This window comes from Hyperolius riggenbachi, chromosome 6 (genome assembly GCF_040937935.1).
Source record: "Hyperolius riggenbachi isolate aHypRig1 chromosome 6, aHypRig1.pri, whole genome shotgun sequence".
NCBI classification, from domain to species: domain Eukaryota; kingdom Metazoa; phylum Chordata; class Amphibia; order Anura; family Hyperoliidae; genus Hyperolius; species Hyperolius riggenbachi.
Window position 1 is genome coordinate 238,477,358 of NC_090651.1, and position 23,761 is coordinate 238,501,118.

Consider the following 23,761-nt stretch of genomic DNA (forward strand, 5'->3'; position numbering starts at 1 on the left):
CCAATCGCCCATGTCGGCCTGAGATTTCCCAGCATGTCCGATTGCAAAATTCAACCAATATCGGGCCAAAATGTGTCGAATCGTTGGTTGGGCATGCTTGTGGCGGTACTGATGGTCGCATTGGTTGGTCGCCTGCCAAATCGCTAAATGTATGCTTTAGTTGTGTTCCAGGTCAGGTTTATTTATATAGAGTTGGTACCAGGGCTGTGGAGTCGGTACAAAAATCAACATATGAAGGAGGAGGTTAGGGTTAGAGGAAAGGGTTAGGTGACAATTAATACTGGGGAACTTGGTGGGTTTTTTTTTCTTTTCTGTTTGCTGGTCATGGTTCAGTCACACATGCCTTTTGAACGTCAAACATTGATTTGTTTATGTGCCTAGCGCTTTGCCTGGACATTGTGTTTGTACAACCTACTATTTGAGCTATACATACTGTGTTCATAGAAGCCATTGCAGTATGTATGTTGTACTTTTATGTTTGATTTATGACCGCATTAAACTGTAGCGTGGGTAATAAAATCTAGGTATGTGGATGTTATGAGACAGTTAAGTGGACACAGCACCTTAGTACTGTTTAATGGAAGTTATATTGTATTAGTATCGTAAACAAAAAATGCGTACCTGGTCTATTTTTACAATCACTGGATGTGACGTAAAGGGAAACTTAACTTATGCTGGGGATACACGGTACGACCTGGAGGCTCGATTAGCCTGCCGGGTCGACTCCCGCTGCGTCCCCGCTGCCGTCCGGATCGATTCCCGCTCGTCCCCGCGGGCGCTTCCTTATCTTCCGCTCGACTCCCCGCTATTGTCCACCCGCGGGGATCGAGCTGGCGTGGATCGAGCGGGGTCATCGGACCTGTCAGAAATTATCAATCGAACCATCAGCGTCTCGATGGATAAGGGGGAAAACGTACCGTGTATCCCCAACATTAGAAGGATATGGATGTTTCCTTTTAAACAATGCCAGTGGCGTAGGTAGGGAGCCATGGGCCCGGTGCATGCTATACATAACAATTGATACGGTTCATCAAAACCAATAGAGGACAATCGCAGTGTCAGAAATGCAAGAAGGGGATGGGGAACAGTTTTATGATTACTACTATTTAAAGCATTTATAGAAGTGAATATTAACAGCACAGGACCAATAAAAAGCTAATATTGTGGATAAGGGTGGGCCCCGATGCGGTCGCTACCTCTGCACCTCCTATTGCTACGCTTCTGCCAGTTGCCTGGCAGTCCTGCTGATCTCTTTGGCTGCAGTGGTGGTTGAATCACAGACCTGAAACAAGCATGCAGGTAATCCAGTCTGACTTCAGTCAGAGCACCTGATCTGCATGCTTGTTCAGGGGCTCTGGCTAAAAGTATTAGAGACACAGGATCAGCAGGAGAGTCAGGGAACTGGTATTATTTTAAAAGGAAAAATCCATATCCTTCTCAGCTTAGGTTCCCTTTAATCAGCTGAAAACCTGTCAATATTTCTGTCTTAATTCCACCATAATTTAGGGTTAAAGCCCAACTTAGTTTTCGCTATGGGATGATGGTAGCTTTAAACAATGCAAATTGCCTGGCTATCCTGCTGATCCTGTGCCACTAATGCTGGGTACACACAGTGCGTTTTTTTTGGGGGGCGATTTTCCGTCCGATTTTGTCTATTTCCATTGACATCTATGAGAAATTGATCAGAAAAACGGAATTCTCATCTTGTTGCTATCAGGACTCGTAGATTAGTACAGTGTGTACAGCTACTGCTATCACTCTTTACCTGCTGCTTGTTTGGTCAAATGAGGATCTGTACTTTGGCCTGCAGACTTTGCATTGTAAACTATCAATTGGATAAGTAGTTAAGTTCTGCAGTAGCTGTTGGTGAGTATTTACTATTGTAAATTGTGCTGTCTCTGTCTGGATTTATTTATTTTCTTACAGTTTGCTTTTACACTGTTGTATTGTTACTTGTGCTCAGTTAAAGAGGGGCTTAGCTTGTTCTTATTTACACTCCAACACTATTTTTCTCACAAGTGAGAACTGCAGCTGCAACAGTTTACCCAACTCAACTCAACCGAATGTAGGTGTGCTAATATTCCTAACCAGCTGTCAGTGATCTGCACCAAAGACCTACAGCAAAGACCCACTGCTAGTTATGCAAACTTATTTTCTCCAAAAATGAGGCCAAGAAACAGCGCCACTGTATAATATTACAGCTGGCTCGATACCGGTGCATAAACTGTCCGTGTATGCCCAGCATCATCGGGGATTGTTTATCTGATGCAAAAAAGGCCCATTTTTGTGTCAAGTGTGAACCGAGCCTTTGTAAAGTATGCATTTGGTAGATTTTCAAGTCAACCGAGTTTTCTTGTATTGTTCTTTTTATTGTGGGAAAATGGAATTAACTGCTAACAGGGCTGTGGAGTCGGAGTCAGGGCAATTTTGGGTGTCTGGAGTTGGAGTCGGGAACAAATGCACCGACTCCGACTCCTAATGAATTTAAACTGTAATTAAAATAGAAAATATGATAAAATGTTCTATTTCTCAGATAATAGTAATCAGAAATAATTTATACATACAGTAATAGCTGTGCTTAGTCCACAAAAATGAAATAAACCAATCAAAATTAGTTACTTGTGCTTCTGCAATAAAGCAGTCCCCGTATCTTTAAAGTCAGATATACACATCTGATTGTGACTGTATATATAATGTGTACACAGGAATCTCTTATATATACTAAATAACATCTATGCTGTAAGAATAAAGCCTGATGTGTAGCTGTGTCACTAATAGAGATGGTCAACGAGATGGAAATAATTCTGCATTGATGCTGATTTATGCAAATGTATGCACTCTCTTTGCTCATGAAATCAAATCATTTGATATGTTGTTAAAATTTGGTTTGGTGACTATGAATTAAAGGGTACCTGAGGCAAATTAAAAGAAAAACTTTATACATACCTGGGGCTTCCTCCAGCCCCCTTCAGGTTATTCGGTCCTTCGCTGTCCACCTCCACCACCTGGATCTTCTGCTATGAGTCCCGGTAATTCAGCCAGTCAGCGCAGCCCGGCTGCATGCCTCTTCCACAGCCAGGAGCGTTCTGCACCTGTGCAATAGTGCTGCGCAGGTGTAGTACGCTCCCGGCAGCGGAGTGTGTGCATGCGCACTACACCAGGCTGGCTCAAGTACCTGGACTCATAGCAGAAGATCCAGGTGGCGGAGGAGGACAGCGAGGGGCTGATTAGCCTGAAGGGGGCTGGAGGAAGCCCCAGGTATGTAAAAAACTTTCATTTCATCACACATTGTCCACATTGAACACAGAGGTGTTGTCTATCACCCATTAACCTGGTTCAGATTGTGCATGAAGAATGTGTAATAGAGGAAGAATCTCCCTCATTCCCCTGCAGAGTACCTGCACATTATTCTTACATGTACCCACAGTTACATTGCCGAGGGCCTGATAGATGTTCTTTCTCCCATCGTCCTCCAGGACGGCTGCTGCTGAGACATTGCTGTCTCCTGTCACGCTGGAAACACCTGAAATAAATTCTAATGTTAATGAGATATGAGCCCATAAATGGAGCTCCTCCTCCCTCTCATCCTCAGTTTTTTGTTGTTTCCCATTCATGCTGGACGCCTGACTAGTTAGCAGTTTATTATTTGGCTGATATGGGGGTTTTGCCTGGGGCACCCATGTCTTAGCTAGGGTTTATTGCCTTATGACGGCTGGGGCCGGTAACTGATGTTTTTGCCTGGTGGGAGGTGGAAAGGGGGTGTTTTACCTGTCCTCCTGGTCTCCTAAACACTCTCAGGTGAGAAGCCGCCATAACCGCCTTAAGGAGCGTGCGGTGAAGTGCGCAGCCGGCGGAAAATTGGCTAAGAACTGATCTCGTGGGGAGACGTCAGGCGTGTACGTCATTTCCGTTTCCGGCTACTGGTGCAGGACGGGAGGGCGGCGTCCGAAACCAGGAAGTGCGGCTATAGAAGCCGCGCTTAGGCGCACGAGGAACGCCGCTCAAGCTGCAACATGGAGCAGGTGCAGTCCTCCAACTCAGCAGCCCAGGATACCCCGGCGGCTACTTTACAACAGGCTGGCACAAACCCGCGGGTATGTGGAAAGGAGGTTGATGCTGTTGTTTTTCTTTTATAACATGTGGAAACAGCATTAGTGTGATAAATGGTTTCTTTTTATGTTTTCCCCACAGAAAGCCACAGCAAAGCTGAAAATAAGGTGCAGGGTCTGCAATGCTAGGCTTCAGGAGGGGGCGACTAGGGACATATGTAAAGACTGTCACTTACAGTCTAAACAGTCTACTACTTCCAGGGGAGAGAATGCTCAGGCTACAGTGGCCTTACTTGAGTTGATGCAGACTGTAAAAGATGAGATTAACAATACTTTTACTGCATTTAGATCAGCTTTCTCTGTAAATCAGGATCAGACCCAGAGATCAGCTTCCACCACAATAGATCAACAGGCAGACCCACACTCTGGCCAATCTGCTATAGATCTATCGGGTCATACATATTTGAGTTCCCAGACTTTACCTTGTGGCCAGTTGCAGGAGGCTTCTGAAGTTTCAGAGGAAGGGGAAGCCATAGAATCAGACACCTCAGAAAAGTCTAAAGCAGTCAAATCCACTCGTTATTTATTCTCTGCTGAAGATACTGAAGAGATTTTAAAAGCAGTATATGATTCAGAACAGATTAAATCTGACTTGTCTGTTAAATCTGTTCGGGATGATATTTATAAAGGCCGGATGGAAAGTATTACCTCTGTAAAAAACTCGATGTTTCCTGAAGCTTTTCTTGCGACGTTGGACTTAGAAGATGCGTATCTTCACGTACCTATACATCCAAATTATCAGAGGTTCCTAAGATTTGCGGTTCAGATTGGAGAGTCGATATGTCATTACCAATATCGAGCCCTCCCGTTTGGAATTACGTCTGCGCCCGAGAATTTTCACGAAAGTTATAGCAGAGGTAATAGCTTTTCTACATCTCCACAATGTAAGGGTTCTACCTTATCTGGACGATTTCCTGTTTCTAGCGGAGTCCGAGGAAGTTTTAAAAAAGCAGCTAATTTTTTCAATGAAATGGTTAACAAAGCTGGGTTGGATTATAAGCAGAGAGAAATCCCAGCTGGACCCAACTCAAAGGATAGTATTTTTGGGGTTACTATGGGACACCACAACTCAGATGGTGTACTTACCAGCGGAGAAGGTGGAAAAAATAATATTGAAGGCTCAGGTTTTTATGAGAGAGGAAAGTGTATCCCTAAAAAATGTGATGTCTCTGCTGGGACAAATGTCCTCAACGTTCCCATCAGTAGAGTGGGCACAGGCTCACTCAAGGGACATCCAAACCTGGTTTCTTTCAATCTGGGACAGAAACCAAAGGTCGTTGGACAATCTTGTTCAGTGCCCAGGGCAGGTTCTGATATCCCTTCAGTGGTGGACTTGTCAAAGTCACTTGTCACAAGGGAGGAGGTGGGTTCAGACATCCCCGGCAAAAGTTTATACAGATGCCAGCTCAAGGGGGTGGGGAGCCCATCACTCAACTTTCCAGGTCAGCGGCCTTTGAGATCAAGAAATGGTAGATGCCTCATCAAACTTCAGAGAATTGATGGCAGTAAAACTGGGACTTCAACACCTGCAGGTTCATTTGGCAGGAAAGGAAGTCTTAGTGTACTCGGAAAACATAGTTACGGTATCCTACCTGAGAAAACAAGGGGGAACCAGAGTCCGGAATCTACGAGATCTCGCGTTAACAATAATGAATTGGGCAGAGTCAAATCTCATCTCACTGACGGCAGTTCACATTTAGGGAATCAGGAACAGATGGGCAGACTCACTCAGCAGGGGGATGTCAGTAGAGGCAGAGTGGCAGCTAAATCACGAAATTTTCCTGCAGATTGTGCAGGAATGGGGATGCCCGGTAATGTAATATTTATTTGCGACACCGCAGAATGCAAAGGTAAGGGACTTTTGTTCCCTACATCCTACGGTGCTGGAGAATCGATTGGATGCATTAGTGGTGGAATGGCCGACAGGACTTCTCTATGCCTTTCCCCCATTTAAACTGATTCCCAGAGTTCTCAGGAAGATACAGATGTCAGATTGCACAGTAATATTTATAGGGCCGTACTGGCCCAGAAGGACCTGGTTCCCATATCTACAACACCTTGTCATCAGGGGTCCATGGTATCTGGGCAGCAGAGCAGATCTCTTGATGCAGGAGGGGCGGCTGCACCCCAACCCTCGACTGTTAAACCTCACTGCTTGGATGCTGAGGAAAGCATCTTAAGAAAACAGGGTTTTTCAAAAGAAGTACCGTATTTTTCGGACTATAAGACGCTCCGGACCATTAGACGCACCTGGATTTAGAGGACAAAAACCAGGAAAAAAAATACTAAACCTGGTGCGTCCTTGGTATCTATCTAATTATATCTATCTATCAGCATGTAAGTGCATGATGGGCAGCAGATCTCTCGGCTGTGGTATGTTGGCTAGTATATGGTGGTGGTGGAACTGGTGAACCTGCTGCAGGATGCCAAGGAGGTCCACACTGTACTTGTGGTGCCATTTCAGTCTGAAGGCAACATGTTACAGTAAATTGACCTGAACTTTTGCACAGGACAGGAGGAAAACTGAGATGAATGCACCCTGTATGTATTTAGAGAGTTTAGCATGTCTAATTTCCCCTAATTTGTGTCTAATCACAAGTTGTAATCTGATCTCCCCCCCAGGTCAGCAGACTGCCATGGCAGATAAGCTCATTTGAAAGCACAGTATATTAACAATATGTCTGCTTCCATGAAAGCAGGAAGTAGAAACAGTGCAGAGTGAATGCAGAATTTGTATCAGCTACAAAAAAGAAATGTAAATCTTTAAAGGCTATTATGCTGTTGTGCATCTTTTAGAGCAGAGAGGTAGTCCTGAGTTCAGGTCCGCTTGAGACAACATTGCTGTTTATCGCTGAGCTCAGATGTTGTGGTGCATGTGGAGACAAGGAGAGAGGAAGCAGGGAAATTACACTGCTCAAACGCTGCGTCAGAGTGCACAGGATTCATGGCAACGGGCTGAGTGGATCCAGAGCCGTCTCAGCTGAAGAGTGTGTTACTTTGCAGGGAGACTGGATCATAACGTCAGCCTCTCGTTCTCTGTCTCTGGCTGGACTCAAGTATCAGAGGGCTGTTTGAAGCAGCCGAGGGCTACAGGTCACTCACCCCTGTCACGCTACTAGCCTGCTTTATGTCTGGTCACGCTCCACTCCCCTCCCCTCCGATGTATATACAGAAGCACATAGCGTCACTGACGCTGATTCCTAATAGGACAGCGGCACTGCTTCTGTATACACATCAGTGGGGAGGGGAGTGGAGCGTGACCAGACATAAAGCAGGCAAGTAGCGTGACAGGGGTGAGTGACCTGAAGCCCTCAGCTGCTTGAAACAGCCCTCTGATACTTGTGTCCAGCCAGAGAGAAAGAAGAGAGGCTGACGTTATGATCCAGTCTCCCTGCAAAGTAACACACTCTTCAGCTGAGACGGCTCTGGATCACTCAGCCCGTTGCCTGAATCCTCTGCACTCTGCCCAGCGTTTGGACTTTTCCCTGCCTCCTCTCTCACAGTGGAAGTGGGGATCGTGAAAGACCATTCATATTCAGCACATCTGTGAGGTGCGCTCTTAGAGGAAAAGCTGGTAGTTTTAAAATGCTTTTATTTGACTGGACCCGATGGTCTCGGAGGTGGGACCATGGCTCTGTCATTGGGCCAATCACTGTGTAGTGACTGTACAGTGATTGGCTCAATGACAGAGCCATCATCCTGCCTCAGAGACCATCGGGCCAGTCAAATTAAAGCATTTTAAATTACTGGCTCTTCCGCATAGCGGGATGCACTGAATCACCACTGAAATTTGCTAGAATTAGTTAATAAATCCTCCTGCAGTGCCGCTTCAGACTCAGCACTATGTGCTGATAATAGCCTATTGAAAAGCTGGGAACTCCGGACCCTCCCCATGCTACATTTGGACCATAAGACGCAGTTACTTTTTCTCCCCACTTTTGGGAGAGAAAAAGTGCGTCTTATGGTCCGAAAAATACGGTAGTTTCCACTTTGGTTAAATGTAGGAAACCATCAACTAGAAAAAAATACGGTAAAATTTGGAAAGCTTACTTAAGCTGGAAGGAGAAAAATGGAGTCAGGTCTAATGACTTAAAATTTATATTAGAATTTTTACAAAATGGGGTAAAATTAGGGTTAGCAGTCCGCTCCCTAAGGGTGCAGGTATCCGCCCTCTCGGTCTTTCTTAATAGACAATTGTCCAGGAATACTTTTGTAAAGAATTTCCTTACCTCAGTGGCCAGGACTCAGCCAGTGCCAGAAAAATTAGTCCCACCTTGGGACTTATCATTGGTTCTGGACTTTCTAACCTCAGAGAGGTTTGAACCTTTGTCAGAAGTACCTTTAAAATTTTTGTCCCTAAAGGTGGCCTTTTTAATATTGATCACTTCGGCTAGGAGAGTCAGCGATATTTAATCCTTGTCTATAAAAGACCCATACATGGTGGTGCATCCCGATAGGATAGTGTTCAGACCAGACCCGGCTTATTTACCCAAGGTAGCTACAGCTTTTCATAGATCACAGGAAATAGTTTTGCCGCCTTTTTCCACAAATCCAACTAATGACAGAGAGAAGAAATGGAGTACACTGGATGTTAGAAGAGCAATTCTTATTTATCTCCAGCGTAAGGCTGAGTGGAGAAGGTCGAGTCATTTGTTAGTTTCCTATGCAGGGGCAAGTAAAGGGTTACAGACATCTAAAGGCACCATTTCTAGATGGGTGAAGGAAGTAATCACATTAGCCTACAAGTGCTCTAAAATAGCAGCTCCTTCTAAAGTAACCGCACACTCTACTAGGTCTTTAGCTGCTTCATGGGCAGAAAGGTCAGGGGCAGGGGAGGACTGGCCCAGGGGGACGGGGGGCAATTGCCCCCCGGGCCACCCGAATCTTAAGTAATTAGGGCCAGCCGCTGCTATACGCAGCGGCCGCAGACATACCACAGGTGACAGGTTCGCAGTGGGGATCGCAACCTCGCGCGATATTTCCCGGCAAGTTGAAATATCCAATCAGAGAAGGGGCTGAGGCAGACGGCCATGGTGTGCCCTTGTGCGTGGCTGCGACTGCGGTGGATGTGAGCGGCACAAGGACACAAATAGCTTATGTCCTCTCCGGCCCGGTGGGTTGACCCTGCTTGACTCCGCCCCCCGCCTGGAGCCATTGCCACCCGCAACGTGCTGCTGTGCCTGCGGTGTCATCAGAGTGAGCTGTCTCACTCTTCAGCTTTCTGTGCTGGGGGGGCTGGGGGCCTGAAGCTGTGGCTACGAGTGGCTGGCTGGATTGGCTGGAGGAGTCGGACACAGTCCTCCCCTGTGCTGCTGTGCCTGAGGTGTCGCCAGAGTGAGCTGTCTCACTCTTCAGCTTTCTGTGCTGGGGGCTGGGGGCCCGGAGCTGCGGCTACGAGTGGCTGGCTGTCCTGGCTGGAGGAGTTGGACATTCGGGGGGCTGGGAGTCGGAGATGCCACCTATAGCTGCTTGCTGCTTTGGAGGAGGAGGAGATGTAGGACTGAGGAGACAGGAGGATAGAGGAGGTCGGGTCCAGGTTGCCAGAGGAGAAGGTGGTTTTTATAAGTTTTGTTTCTGTACTTCTTCTCCCTTCTTGTCACTGAGTTACTCACATTTTGCTGCCTGCCTGCTACTGCTGTCAAATTCAATTCTCTGCCCAGGCCAGTGCCCTCTGAGTTTTTTTGTGTGTGATAATCATCCCCATTCTGACCCTGGCCTGAGGGGGAACGTTTTTTCTTCTTGTGGTGTGATTGGCGGCAGGGGAGGGGGGAGGCAGGCAGTTAGGCACTGTCAAACAGGTAGTTGGAGGGGGGGGGGGGGTAGGTGTCAGACAAGTAGTTTGTATGGTGGGTGGGCAGGAGTGGGGTTAGGCATCACGAGGTAGGTAGGTTTGTGTGTGTGGGGGGTTGTTTAAAGGAGTTATCAGGCATTTTTAATGAAATAAGTGCTACTTACCCGGGGCTTCCTCCAGCCCCACGCTCCCAGCATGTCCCTCGCCGCAGCTCTGCAGTCAGCCATTCGCTGCCGTTGCCTCCCAGTCCCCGGCGATGGCACCAGTCCGACCTGGATGTCGGCCTGTACTGCGCCTGTGCGAGCAGCACTGTCAATCACCGCCACGTGGACCGGAGTGTACTGCGCAGGCGCAGTAGTTCTGCGTCTGCACAGTACGCTCTGGTCCATGTGGCGGTGATTGACAGCGCCGCTCGCACAGGCGCAGTCGGCCTGACGTCATCGCCGGGGGCTGGGAGGCAGCGGCAGCGAACAGCTGACTGCAGAGCTGCGGCGAGGGACATGCTGGGAGCTTGGGGCTGGACGAGCCCTGGGTAAGTAGCACTTATTTTCATAAAAAAAAAAAAAAAAGCCTGATAACTCCTTTAAGGTTAGGCATCAGACACAGACAGGTAGATTGTGCGGAGAAATGGGGTTAGGCATCAGGTACATAGTGTGTGTGTGTGTGTGTGTGTGTGTGTGTGTGTGTGTGTGTGTGTGTGTGTGTCTACAAGAAAGATATGGCTTTGGGCTGGGGATGCCGTGAAACGGGCCTCTAGTTTGTGTTGCCCCCCCAGGCCGAAAGGTCCCAGTCCTCCCCTGGTCAGGGGCAAGCCTAGAACAAATTTGCAGAGCTGCAACCTGGTCTTCATATACCACATTCATCAGACACTATCGGGTCGAACTACTTTCAAGCCAGGACCAAAGTTTTGGACGGAAAGTTCTACAGGCCATTATCCCTCCCTAAAGGTAAATTTCTCGCTGGTCTCAGCAGCAGCCGTCCTGGAGGACGATGGGAGAAAGTCCCAGCTGCTTACCGGTTACCGGTAGCCGTGTTTCGGCGAGTCCTCCAGGACGGCTGCCTGAGTGCCCAACCCTAAAAAAAAAAAAGGGGGGGGGGGGATCTTATTTACATATATATATATAATGTGCGTATGAATGGGTACTCGGTGAGAACTGAGGATGAGAGGGAGGAGGAGCTCCATTTATGGGCTCAGATCTAATTAACATTAGAATTTATTTCAGGTGTTTCCAGCGTGACAGGAGACAGCAATGTCTCAGCAGCAGCCGTCCTGGAGGACTCGCCGAAACACGGCTACCGGTAAGCAGCTGGGACTTTGTTCCGGTCTGTACCTTTTACAAGTACTCTTACCAAGGACTAGTTTTAGCCTAAAGGGAATAAAAATAGTAGTCTACATATCCTTCTCACTTCAGTTGTCTTGTAAAATTCCTAAGCGTTGGCAGTTAAGACGAATTTCACGTTACATACTGTTAATCAACAAAATTGTAATATGCAAATTAGAGGAGTCTGAGTCGGTGGAATGCTAAACTGAGGAGTCGGTCTATTTTTGGACCGACTCCACAGCCCTGGTTCCCTGTGTATTTAATGGGAAGGTGTCCTGCTTGACTGTAGTGTTTATTTTGGTAGGAAGGTTAAGCAGGTTTTCTCACACATAAAGAGAAAGCTAATAAGCTATTTGTTTTGGCTTCCCTGGTTTTGCGTTTGGAAGAGCCACTGATAGACATCTCCTTTAGAGAGTCATTTTTATTGTTTGCGCAGTTCAGGCATAATCCAGTGTGGAGTTTGTTGCACATGCAATGCCTCTGAGCCTACTGAGTTTACTAAAACCAGATATGCTTCATGTTGACGCCCAGCTAAAATGCACAAATTAAATGAACTAATAAATGACTGTTGTGAGGGAGATGCAACAATCAAACCATTGAATAGCAATTTTGGTGTGTAAAATGAATTAAGACATGGCTCATGTGATAGTCTAGAAAGCATGGAGAAGGTTTCTTCTTGCTGAGGCACAGACAAATGGCTTCAATTTGGTCACTCATGAAATAGTCTGTGTGTTCAGTTGTCCCAGATCCTTGCTGCTGCCTCTTCTGAAATGTATTTGGTTGATTCCTATTGTATTCCCTGCAATGGATTCCACCTGTTCTGCACCCTTTTTTTGTATGTGCGATTCTACAGAGGCCCAGGCATGCTCAGGGACCAATTGTTACCCAAAGCCTTTGCAGTGTTTCAGACAATGGGTATTTAAAAGCATACATATGAAATCAGCGCCGGGAGACTTGGGCGCAGGACACAGCCGGTATATGGCTGATCCTGCTGCTGCACAAGTCCGGGCAGTGTTAATTACTATTCCACCTCCAGGCCACCATGGATAGTGGGTAATGAAATAATTTGGCTTCCAACGATTTGCTGGAGGCCGAATTATTGTGGTTTTTTTTTAAGCAACTTCGGCTTCGTCTTCTGACGGCGCTGACATTACTCACTGAGCGCCGTTATAGATGTGATTCCTATTATAGTCTATGGTGGTGTCGGCTGCACCCAAATCTAGCAGCTCTGAAAAGCAACTGCTCCGATTTAAAGTATTTACATGGTGAACACTCTACACCAGTGTTCCCCAACCCTGTCCTCAAGGCCCAGCAATAGTGCATGTTTTGTGGAGATCTACAAAGGTAGGTAATCAGCTCTGCTGAGACACTAATTATTATTTCTGCAAAACATGTACTTTTGGTGGGCCTTGAGGATATGGTTGGGGAACTCTGCTCTACACCTAAGGGCTCTTTCACACTTGGACGTTGCAAGGGACGTTAAGGTCGCATAACGTTCCTCTAACAAACATGTGTCAAACTCTGGCCCGCGGGCAAAATTTGGCCCGCAGCGCCAAAAAACTTGGCCCGCGGCTGGCTTTTTAATTAACATTACTAGTGGCCCGCGGTGCTTTGAAAGTTGGCCCGCAGCCACGCTAGCGGGCCGCACTGCTCCGCCAAAAGATATTAACTTTACCCTGTCCTATCACTGCCCTGATTCTCTTATTCAATTATTGTGTGCACCGCAGCTATAGGCAGAGCGGCCACACAGTGAGGGCCTTATTCCACTAGCCTGCGATTTGCGATTTGCTTCTGATCGCAAATCGCAAGGTACATTAAACTAATGGAAACTGCAGAAGCAATTTCCATTAGTGCGATCCGATTGCGATGCGATTTTGGTCAAAACGCAATCGTCGTCCTGCCGCGTTTTGTATGCGATTGAGCTGGACTATGAGTATAGTAGCTCAATCGCAATCGCATGGTGGAAATTGAAACGCGATTGCGATCGGAATCGCGATCGCATTTCATAGTGGAAAAGAGCCCTGAGAAGGATCAAGCTTCCCCCCGCCCTCCAATCAGCGGCATTCTTTTTTTCTGCTGGTGCCTCCCTCCAGCCAATGAGAGAGAGGCAGCCAGCTGACTGAGCCTGCCCCCATTATTCCGTGCAGACAACCAGACTAGACAGTAGCAGCTATAGGAGGAGAGAGAGAGCTGCATTCTCGGTTCAGGACAGCGTCTGCTCCCCCAGCCAGGTAACAAATCATTGTGTTTCAGGGAGAGAGGTGTCATCTGCTCCGGGGGTACACGACCTCTGCAGCCAGGAGCAGATGACACAGAATTCCTTACGGTGCTGTGTATGTGACAAATTGCAGAGCCCTGACAGGCATGGCAGGGCTGCATGTCACACACAAACTGCTGGCTGCAAATATATGGAAATCAAACCAAAATGAAAGGAAACCTGCTTGCTATGCCTGGCTACCTAAACTGGGGCACCTGCCATGCCTGGCTACTTATACTGGGGCACCTGTTATGCCTGGCTACTTATACTGGGGCACCTGTTATGCCTGGCTACTTATACTGGGGCACCCGTTATGCCTGGCTACCTAAACTGGGGCACCTGCCATGCCTGGCTACTTATACTGGGGCACCTGTTATGCCTGGCTACTTATACTGGGGCACCCGTTATGCCTGGCTACTTATACTGGGGCACCCGTTATGCCTGGCTACTTATACTGGGGCACCCACTATGCCTGGCTACTTATACTGGGGCACCCGCTATGCCTGGCTACTTATACTGGGGCACCTGCTATGCCTGGCTACCTAAACTGGGGGCACCTGCCATGCCTGGCTACTTATACTGGGGCACCTGTTATGCCTGGCTACTTATACTGGGGCACCTGTTATGCCTGGCTACTTATACTGGGGCACCCACTATGCCTGGCTACTTATACTGGGGCACCCGCTATGCCTGGCTATTTATACTGGGGCACCCACTATGCCTGGCTACTTATACTGGGGCACCCGCTATGCCTGGCTACCTATACTGGGGCACCCACTGTGCCTGGCTACTTATACTGGGGCACCTGCTATGCCTGGCTACTTATACTGGGGCACCCACTATGCCTGGCTACTTATACTGGGGCACCTGCTATGCCTGGCTACCTATACTGGGGCACCTACTATGCCTGGCTACTTATACTGGGGCACCTGCTATGCTTGGCTTCCATAAACTGGGGCACCTGCTATGCTTGACTTCCATAAACTGGGGCACCCGCTATGCCTGGCTACCTAACCTGGGGCACCTGCTATGCCTGGCTACCTAACCTGGGGCACCTGCTATGCCTGGCTACCTAACCTGGGGCACCTGCTATGCCTGGCTACCTAACCTGGGGCACCTGCTATGCCTGGCTACCTGACCTGGGGCACCTGCTATGCCTGGATTGCATAAACTGGGGCACTTGCTATGCCTGGCTTGCATAAACTGGGGCACTTGCTATGCCTGGCTTCCATAGACTGGGGCACCCGCTATGCCTGGCTTCCATAAACTGAGGCACCTGCTATGCCTGGCTACCTAAACTGGGGCACTTGCTATGCCTGGCTTCCATAAACTGAGGCACCTGCTATGCCTGGCTACCCAAACTGGGGAACCTGCTATGCCTGGCTACCTAAACTGGGGCACCTGCTATTCCTGGCTACATATACTGGGGCACCTGCTATTCCTGGCTACATATACTGGGGCACCTGCTATTCCTGGCTACCTAAACTGGGGCACCTGCTATGCCTGGCTACCTATACTGGGGCACCTGCTATGCCTGGTTACCTAAACTGGGGCATTGGCTATGCCTGGTTAAATATACTGGGGCACCTGCTATGCCTGGCTACCTAAACTAGGGAACCAGCTATGCCTGGCTACCTAAACTAGGGAACCAGCTATGCCTGGCTTCCATAAACTGGGGAACCTGCTATGCCTGGCTACCTAAACTGGGGCACCTGCTATTCCTGGCTACCTAAACTGGGGCACCTGCTATTCCTGGCTACATATACTGGGGCACCTGCTATTCCTGGCTACATATACTGGGGCACCTGCTATTCCTGGCTACCTTAACTGGGGCACCTGCTATGCCTGGCTACCTATACTGGGGCACCTGCTATGCCTGGTTACCTAAACTGGGGCATTGGCTATGCCTAGTTAAATATACTGGGGCACCTTCTATGCCTAGCTACCTATTCTTGGGCTCCTATGCCTGACTACCTGTACTAGGGGCTCCTATGCCTGGCTACCTGCACTGGGGGCACCTATGCCTAGCTATCTATACTGGAGGCACCTATTCTTGGCTACCTATACTGAGAGCAACTATGTCTGGCTTCCTTTACAGGGGTCAGCTATACCCAGCTACCTCGCTATACTGAGGCGGTTTTGTTTTTTTGCACCGTGGCTATAACGTGCGGTGCAAATTGTGGGGTGTTGTGCGATCATTCCAAATAGGGGGGGGGGGATAAATACTTGTCGGCCCTTGACCTGGTCTACATTTTACATTTCGGCCCTCCGTCTATTTGAGTTTGACACCCCTGCTCTAACGCAACGCGTGGTGGTGCTAAAGGTGGACGCTACATAGAGCCGTGTTATGCGGCTCTTGGTCTGCCATTTTCGTTCGATAGTGATAGAACGAAAACGGCACATGTGTCAAAAGACTGTGGAGACCACATGATCGGAACACTCCGCATCACGTGGTCTCGCCAGCCAATAAGCGGTTGCTCCAGGAAGTAAACACTGCAGTGCAGTGAATATTAATTAGCCATGTGGCTATGCACAATAGAGGACTCTCCCCTCCTCCTCTCCTGCACTCAAAAAAAACCATTACTGAGCATGTGCAAACAGTCTAACGCGGCTAAAACCGCGTATAACGAACAGCATGCTGCACTTTCATTGAACGTGCAGCGTTACAATGTAACGCAACGTGGGCACTGTGAACAGCCCATTGATTTTTCATTACTGTGAGTTGGGCTGTGTTACAGGCTGCTCTAACGTGCGCCTGTAACGTCCCACTGTGAAAGCAGCCTAACACTCTGCAGCTTTACCACCTCAGCAGCACAGCCTGCTGTCGTCTGCCAGATTCTGGAGTCTCATGGTCTTCCCAAATTCAGACTACACCCATCCGAACCTGACCATGTGTCTGACCGCACTCAGGAACATCAAACGCTAGGAGGATTATTGTTGACAGGATGCTACTCTTCAACTACCTTTTTTCTTTTTCTCAACTGCACGCTTGAAAAAGTGTCTGTTGTTCACAAAATGAGTTGTGTTTTCCAAACAGTCATGACTAATGAATCGGTGATGGTTATACGCTCTTAAGGCAGCCATACACTGGTCGATTGCCACCAGATCGACCAGCAGATAGATCCCTCTATGATTGAATCTGATCAAAGAGGGATCTATTACACTGCAAACAGATTTTGATTCGATTCACAATCTGTGGAGCTGCCGCTGCCGCCTGCATACATTACCTGATCTGGGCGGCGCGAGTCCTCCGCTCTCCGCTGTCTCTTCTCCGCTCTGGGCTTCAGCTTCACTTTACTTCCTGTCGGGGAAATTTAAACAGTAGAGGGTGCTCTACAGTTTAAATTTCCCCCGACAGGAAGTAAGTGAAGCCAGCCGGAGCCCAGTGCAGAGAAGGGACAGCAGGGACACGCGCTGACGGAACAGGTAATGTATTGCCGCTAGTGTCGGTCGTCGGACATTCGAACGCCGCTATCCACGCACTCCCGACCCGCTGGCGATCGAGCGAAATTCTCCACGCGGACAGATCGACTCGATCAATTCCGGATGAAGATCGGTCAGCGTTGCGCATCGATTTCACAGCAGATTCGATCACAGTGATCGAATCTGCTGTGTATCGGTGGGAAATCGAGTAAGTGTATGGGCACCTTTGGTGGATTCATTGTATACCAAGTTACGTTGTTGGGTGGCTGAGCAGTTTACCCAGGTACAACTGTCACTAACCCTTTATAAGAACCCAGGTAGTCTTCATCTGTTTATATTTACATCCATTACGAATTATATAGTTAGACGGCATACGCATTTGTTCTTACAGTGTTTTGTCTTTTTTAAGACTGTATGATGACCTTTTTGTTCTGACATGTACTTTGGGTCCATTCACACTCAGGTGCTTTTTGCCCCCGATTCACACTTTGATGATTGCCAGAGATCAGCAAAACTCTGCTGCACAAGGAATCTTATAAGATTACTCTAATTTCAATGATTGCGGCGTGGTTGTGATTATCGCCGGTCGTAAACAGGCTGCATGCTGCTTTTTCCTGGTGATTGAATTGCGATTCTCATTCACTAGAGAATTGCAAAATGAAATCACCGAAAAAAAAGTAATGCAAAATCGTGATCCCAATCGCTAGATGATTGCGATCGCAATTTGCGTTTACAAGTATGGACGGGGCCTAATCAATTACCACAGTTTTTTTTTTTTTTTTTTTTCTCTTGTCCTGTGAAATTCCTCCTCTTCCACTCTGTTATAACATTAACATATAAGGCCTCTTTCACAGTAGGATGTTGCGTTTCAGTCCGACGTTAAGGTTACACAACGCAGCCCATATAGACTTTAACTTGGATATTATTGTGCGGTTTTTAACACTGCGTTAAGTGTTATGACGCACACGTGGTGCGACCTTATTGGTGCTCTTTACAAGCGACGTTAATGTTCCACATAAAAAACGGACAAAAAATAAACAAATTAAGATTCAATTTATAACAGTGATTACTTCGGATACTACAAATAAACAAAAATCCCCCCAAAAATATTTATATTAAAAAAAGCATGCACAATATCAAAATAAACACAAAACACGTGTATTTACGATGGAACGAAAACTGCACATGTTATTTAAAAAAAAAAACATTACTGAGCATGTGCAACACAAATAACGCAGCAGATTCATTGCTAAATGCACAGCATGCAGTACTTTCTAATAACGGTACATGTTACACACAAACGCAACGTGTGCACTGTGAATGTCGCACAGACTTAGTATTGCTGTGCGTTAGTCTGCGTTGGAACATTTTCTAACGTGCAACTTTAACCTGCCTGGCGTTCTATTAAGATCGCCAGGGAGGCTGCGGGAGGGTTTTTTTTTAATAAAAAAAAAACTATTTCATGCAGCCAACTGAAAGTTGGCTGCATGAAAGCCCACTAGAGGGCGCTCCGGAGGCGTTCTTCCGATCGCCTCCGGCGGCCAGAAGTAACACGGAAGGCCGCAATGAGCGGCCTCCGTTCGCTTACCTCGTCGCCATGGCGACGAGCGGAGTGACGTCATGGACGTCAGCCGACGTCCTGACGTCAGCCGCCTCCGATCCAGCCCTTAGCGCTGGCCGGAACTTTTTGTTCCGGCTACGCTGAGCTCAGGCGGCTGGGGGGACCCTCTTTCGCCGCTGCATGCGGCGGATCGCCGCACTGCAGCGGCTATCAGGCAGCACACGCGGCTGGCAAAGTGCCGGCTGCGTGTGCTGCTTTTTATTTGAGCCAAATCGTCCCAGCAGGGCCTGAGCGGCAGGCTCCGGCGGTACTGGACGAGCTGAGCTCGTCCAGACCGCCCAGCAGGTTGAGGTCGCACTGTGAAAAGGCCTATCTGTATTACCATGTCAGCAGCACAGCTTTTGTCACCAACTGGACTCCACTGAGCCCCAAGGAGAGGCTGGTACAGAAATCTGGCTACACACATCCAGAGTTGACCATATTCCTTGCTACCCTCTGGGAAATTCATCTCTGGAGACTCGGCAACTAGGGCCCTAGGCAAGATAGCAAACTTTGCTCCCACTGCTGGCCATCTGGCTTCTTTGGAAAGGTAACATAAGAAATTGGTGCAAGCTAGGCCCCTGGACAACCAATGGGCCCTAGTGTCCTGCCTAAATTGCCTTGGGGATGATCCAGCTCTGACTTTATTTACACATGAAAATCGCCCACAAAGGATCTAGTGTTAACCTATGGATCTGTTTACATTGGTCTGTTTCACATCCGTTGCTCCTCTGGAAACCGATAGCCAAAGCTCTGCATGGGACAATGAGTAAACGGATCTTTACAACACACTGACTATAAAAAATGGACCTCTGCAACCACTTTTCCTGTTACATAAGCCCGAGTGCCCCCTGCAAGATTTTTTTTTTTTTTTTTTAAAGAACAAGCGACACCCATGCTAACCTAGAAATAAAAAACACAGATATAAGTAGATAAATACTACTTCTACTTACATAACAGATGTGTTGTGCTATCTACGTAATGATTCCTGTGAATTTTTATAAAGGAAAAGCAGAAAATCCTATTCAAGGCAGTGGCCATTTTGCCAAGCTAATGCTGACATCATATCCTCCCTGACTCTTGTTCTCCCCCCTCCTTTCTCTTGCTCATTGTGTATTCATTAGCTGCCCTCCTCCCAGAGTCTTTTTTTTTTTTTATTTACACATCCAATCACTGAGTCACCTCAGCCTTGCTTGTAAGCACAAGTGATCAGCTAGTCAGGGAAATAAATAGAAGAGAAGGAATATATTATAGATAAAAAGAACTCCCAGCATTCAACTTTTTGGCACTAGAGCCAGTGCTCCTAAATTATGTGATAACTCCAAACCATAACAGCAGAAAAAGTTTTGAGTGCAGGATTAGCATCTGTATCACTTAATACACTCAGACCAATTGCTGTTGAAATTTGATTTTTATGGTGACAATACCGCTTTAAATTCTTTATTGAAAGAATCCGGCATATAAAGATACACATCGACTAAGGCAGTACATAACAATTTTTGAATGAAATATACAGAAGGTCATAAAATGGACGGTTATCTTATTAGTCGAGAGGATCACTTTTTCATATAAAATTTTTCTCATATACTGGCTATTTACAGTAAAATAACTGAGAAATAGTCATTCTGTTAGGGTTATATTGTAAAAGACCCCTAGAAGTCTCTAAACCAAAGGGACTGATATAACGCCCAAACAGTGACCAAACAAAAGGGGTGAATGGTTCCTGGACATCACTAGTGTAAATGATGAGGGGAGGGGGGAGAGGGATATTTGTTTAGGCTAAATGATATATATCAAAATGCCATATTGGGGAGAACACAGTCATTTAAGGCTGGAGAAGTTTAATTTTAGGGTCCTCAGATTCCCTGTATATATCCCACAGGGACCAAGTTTTCTTAAATTGTTCTGTCTTCCCTAGTATCGTATAACGATCATTCTCATGTCAGCGTACCGAGTCAACCTAGTTTATGAATTCTTGCCCCCTGCAAGATTGCAACAGTTTTCCCAACTTGCAGTCAATGCCGTTGTTATCATCTTGCAGCGGCTGCAAACTGAAATGCTTTGCAAACTCTAGGAAGCAGGAGTAGCAAATGAAGACAATGCACCAGACTGGGGATAAATGCTAACATGTAGCTCATGTATGCAAATTAAGGTGCAACAATCCAACCCGACCCCTTGCAGCCCTCACACAATCTAATCATCAGTTTTGTGCCAAACATCTTTGCTCAGGGCTCATTCACACTGTAGGCGTTTTCGTTTTTATTTTTACACGCTGGCGATTTTCAAAACCGCCCACCAAACGCTTGTGCAATGAATGTCTATGAGAAGGTTCATATCAGCGTGGGTCATGCGCTGTCCGTTTAGTAAAGTGGTGCGTGGACTCTGCCTCAATGTAACGCAAAGCGCTCACGTTTTTAAGAATAAATACATTGTATTTATTATTTTCCGAGTCAAAGAGTTCACTTCCTGGCTTGAGTCAGGAAGTGAATTACAAAACCGTTCGGAAAAAACACTTTTAGGGCCCTTTTCCACCAGCGCTGGCGGAATCGGAAAGACGCAAACCGCTAGCGATTTTACAATCGCTACGGTTTGCTTTTTAACATAGGAATCGCGGTAGGTCATTTCCACTACCGCGATTCGTTTTTTACGGGAACGCGAACGCGAGGCGGAGCGATATTTGCCGCGATTTTGCTATGCAGTGCATAGCATAGCAAAATCGCGGCCGCAAATTTCGGGGAATCGCCGGTAATTGCGATTCAGCAATCGCTAGCGTTCAGCGTGAACGCTAGCGATTGCTAGTGGAAAAGGGCCCAGAAAGCCGCCAAGAACAAAAACGAATCGCCCACCCAAGCTCCGGGAATCAAAAAAAAAAAAAAAAAAGACGCCTCAAAAACAGCCCAACGCGGACAGACACGCAAATGGAATGCAATGTTAAAAAGGCCTCAGTGCAGATAAACCTCTGTTTGCACACTTTGCAGAGCATAGGGCTATTTTCAGCATTTTCCGTTGGAATGGAACAGAAACTAATACAAACAGATCCATTGGAACAGAAATCGGGATCTGTTTTCATGCATCTGTTTACCAGAACATGCCAGGGTGAGTCGGCCCTTAGGCACATGCCCTCCCCCCCACATGACACTTATCCAGATACACATAGCCATGAGTATGGTGTTCTTGCCCACAACTTACATGCCTGGTGACATCATTGCAAGACGAGTCTGTGCTTCCACATCCTGGAAGTCTTGGGCATACTGAAGATGACAATGGCCCAGATCGCTTTTCTATTCTTTGTGAAGTTGAATTCTACTTTAAAGGGGTACTATGCAGAAAAATTGTAAAATTTAAAATCTGTGCAGACCTAAAAAAAAGTAGGAAGTATGTTTTTCCCAGAGTAAAATGAGCCATAAATTACCTTTCTCCTATGCTGCTGTCACAGTAGGTAGTAGAAATCTGACAGACCTGACAGGTTTTGGACTAGTCCACCTCTTCATAGGGGATTCTCAGTATGGCTTTTATTCTTTATAAAGATATTCCCTAAAAAGGATTTAAACAAAGATGCTGACCAGCTCCCCTTGCTTGCTACACAGTTTTTTGGCAGTTGAACAGAGCAACTGCCATTCACTAAGGCCCAGGGCACACCAAAACCGCTAGCAGATCCTCAAAATGCTAGAGATTTTTGGAGCAGATTTCAGAGCGATTCTAGGCATGTTTAGAGAGATTTTACAATACAATACCATTTGTAAAGCGCTTTTCTCCCATAGGACTCAAAGCGCATAGTTGTGTCTCAGATCAATACAGGGTTGCAGGCTGGACTGTGTTACAGAGGAAATTGTCAGGTGTTCATGAATGCCGGACTGAAGAGGTGGGTTTTCAGTTTAGACTTAAATGCTTCAAGGGATGGAGCTGTCCTGATTGGGTGTGGCAGGGAGTTCCAAAGTGTAGGAGCAGCATGACAAAAGGCTCTGTCTCCAAAGGTTTTGAGGTGTACTCTGGGAGTGACCAAGGTGTTGCGTCCTTTTGATCTAAGATTGTGGGGGGTGTGATGCAGTTGCAACAAGTCCTTCAGGTATCCAGGGCCCAGATTGTGCAAGGATTTGAATGTCAGTAAGCTAATCTTAAACAAAATTCTCCATTTTATCGGTAGCCAGTGGAGTGAACACAGGGTTGGTGTTATGTGGCAATGGCGGGGTTGGCTCGTTAACAGCCTTGCGGCGGCATTCTGTACTAATTGCAGGTGGCTTAGGTCTTTCTTATGAAGGCCTGTGTAGAGAACATTGCAGTAGTCCAATCTTGATGTGACGAAGGCATGAACTAGGGTTGGAAGATCCTCTGAAGGAATGAGGTGTTTAATCCTTGCAATATCCCTTAGGTGAAAGAAGGAATGTTTCACAACAGCTGAGATTTGATTCCTGAAGCTAAATTTCCCATCAATCAGTACTCCCAGGCTGCGCACACAGTCTGAGTTGTGCAGGTCTGAGCTCCCTATCCTTAGCGGTGTTGGTTGAGACTGGGGCTGCTTTGCTGTGGGGCTCTGACCCCCGATAACAAGAACCTCAGTTTTGTCAGCATTAAGTTTTAGCCAATTATTATTCATCCACTCCTGAAGCTCAGCTAAACATGCGTTTATTTGTGGAGTAGGGTCTGTGACGCCAGGTGGAGTAGGGTCTGTGACATGCCTAGCGTTTTGGGAGCGTTTTTGTGTAGCAGATTACAAATATTGTTACAGTAAAAGCTGTTACTGAACAGCTTCTGTAACAAAAACGCCTGGAAAACCGCTCTGATTTAGCGTTTTCCAGAGCGGTTTGAGTTTTTCCTATACTTTCCATTGAGGCAGAAACGCTTCTGCAAACCGCAAAAGTGCTGCAGGACCCACGTTTGCGGTTTGCTAAAAACCTCAAACTGCTGTTGTGCACCATCCCATTGAAATACATTAGCTAATCGGTTTCACAGGCGGAAGCGGTTTGGAAATCGCTACAAGAATCCCCTATGAAGAGATGAACTAGTCCAAAACCTGTCACATTTCTACTATCTACTGTAAGTGACAGCAACATAGGAGAAAAGTCATTTATAGCTCATTTTAGTCTGGAAAATATGTACTTCTTATTTGCATATGTTTGCACATATTTTACATTTTAAAATTTTTCACCATAGTGCCCAGTGAATCTAAACCAAAATGAAAAAAAAAAAAGTTTCACTTACCTGGGGCTTCTACCAGCCCCCTGCAGCCGCCCTGTGACTGCACTGTCTCCGTACGATCCT

At 46.9% G+C, this 23,761-nt stretch overlaps 1 protein-coding gene across 3 annotated transcripts in view; it reads left to right on the forward strand.

Annotated features, from left to right (window-relative positions):
- The window catches only part of SLC35E2B (solute carrier family 35 member E2B), a 102,300-nt gene that overhangs the window by 12,631 nt on the left and 65,908 nt on the right, over positions 1-23,761 (forward strand). The window contains exon 1 of one of the 3 annotated variants that reach the window (XM_068240567.1): positions 11,145-11,199. The exons of the other annotated variants lie outside the window; for them this stretch is intronic. The gene's annotated coding sequence lies outside the window, so the exon portion shown is untranslated. Of the gene's footprint in view, positions 1-11,144; positions 11,200-23,761 lie in introns of those variants that run through there. 3 annotated transcript variants of the gene reach the window in all.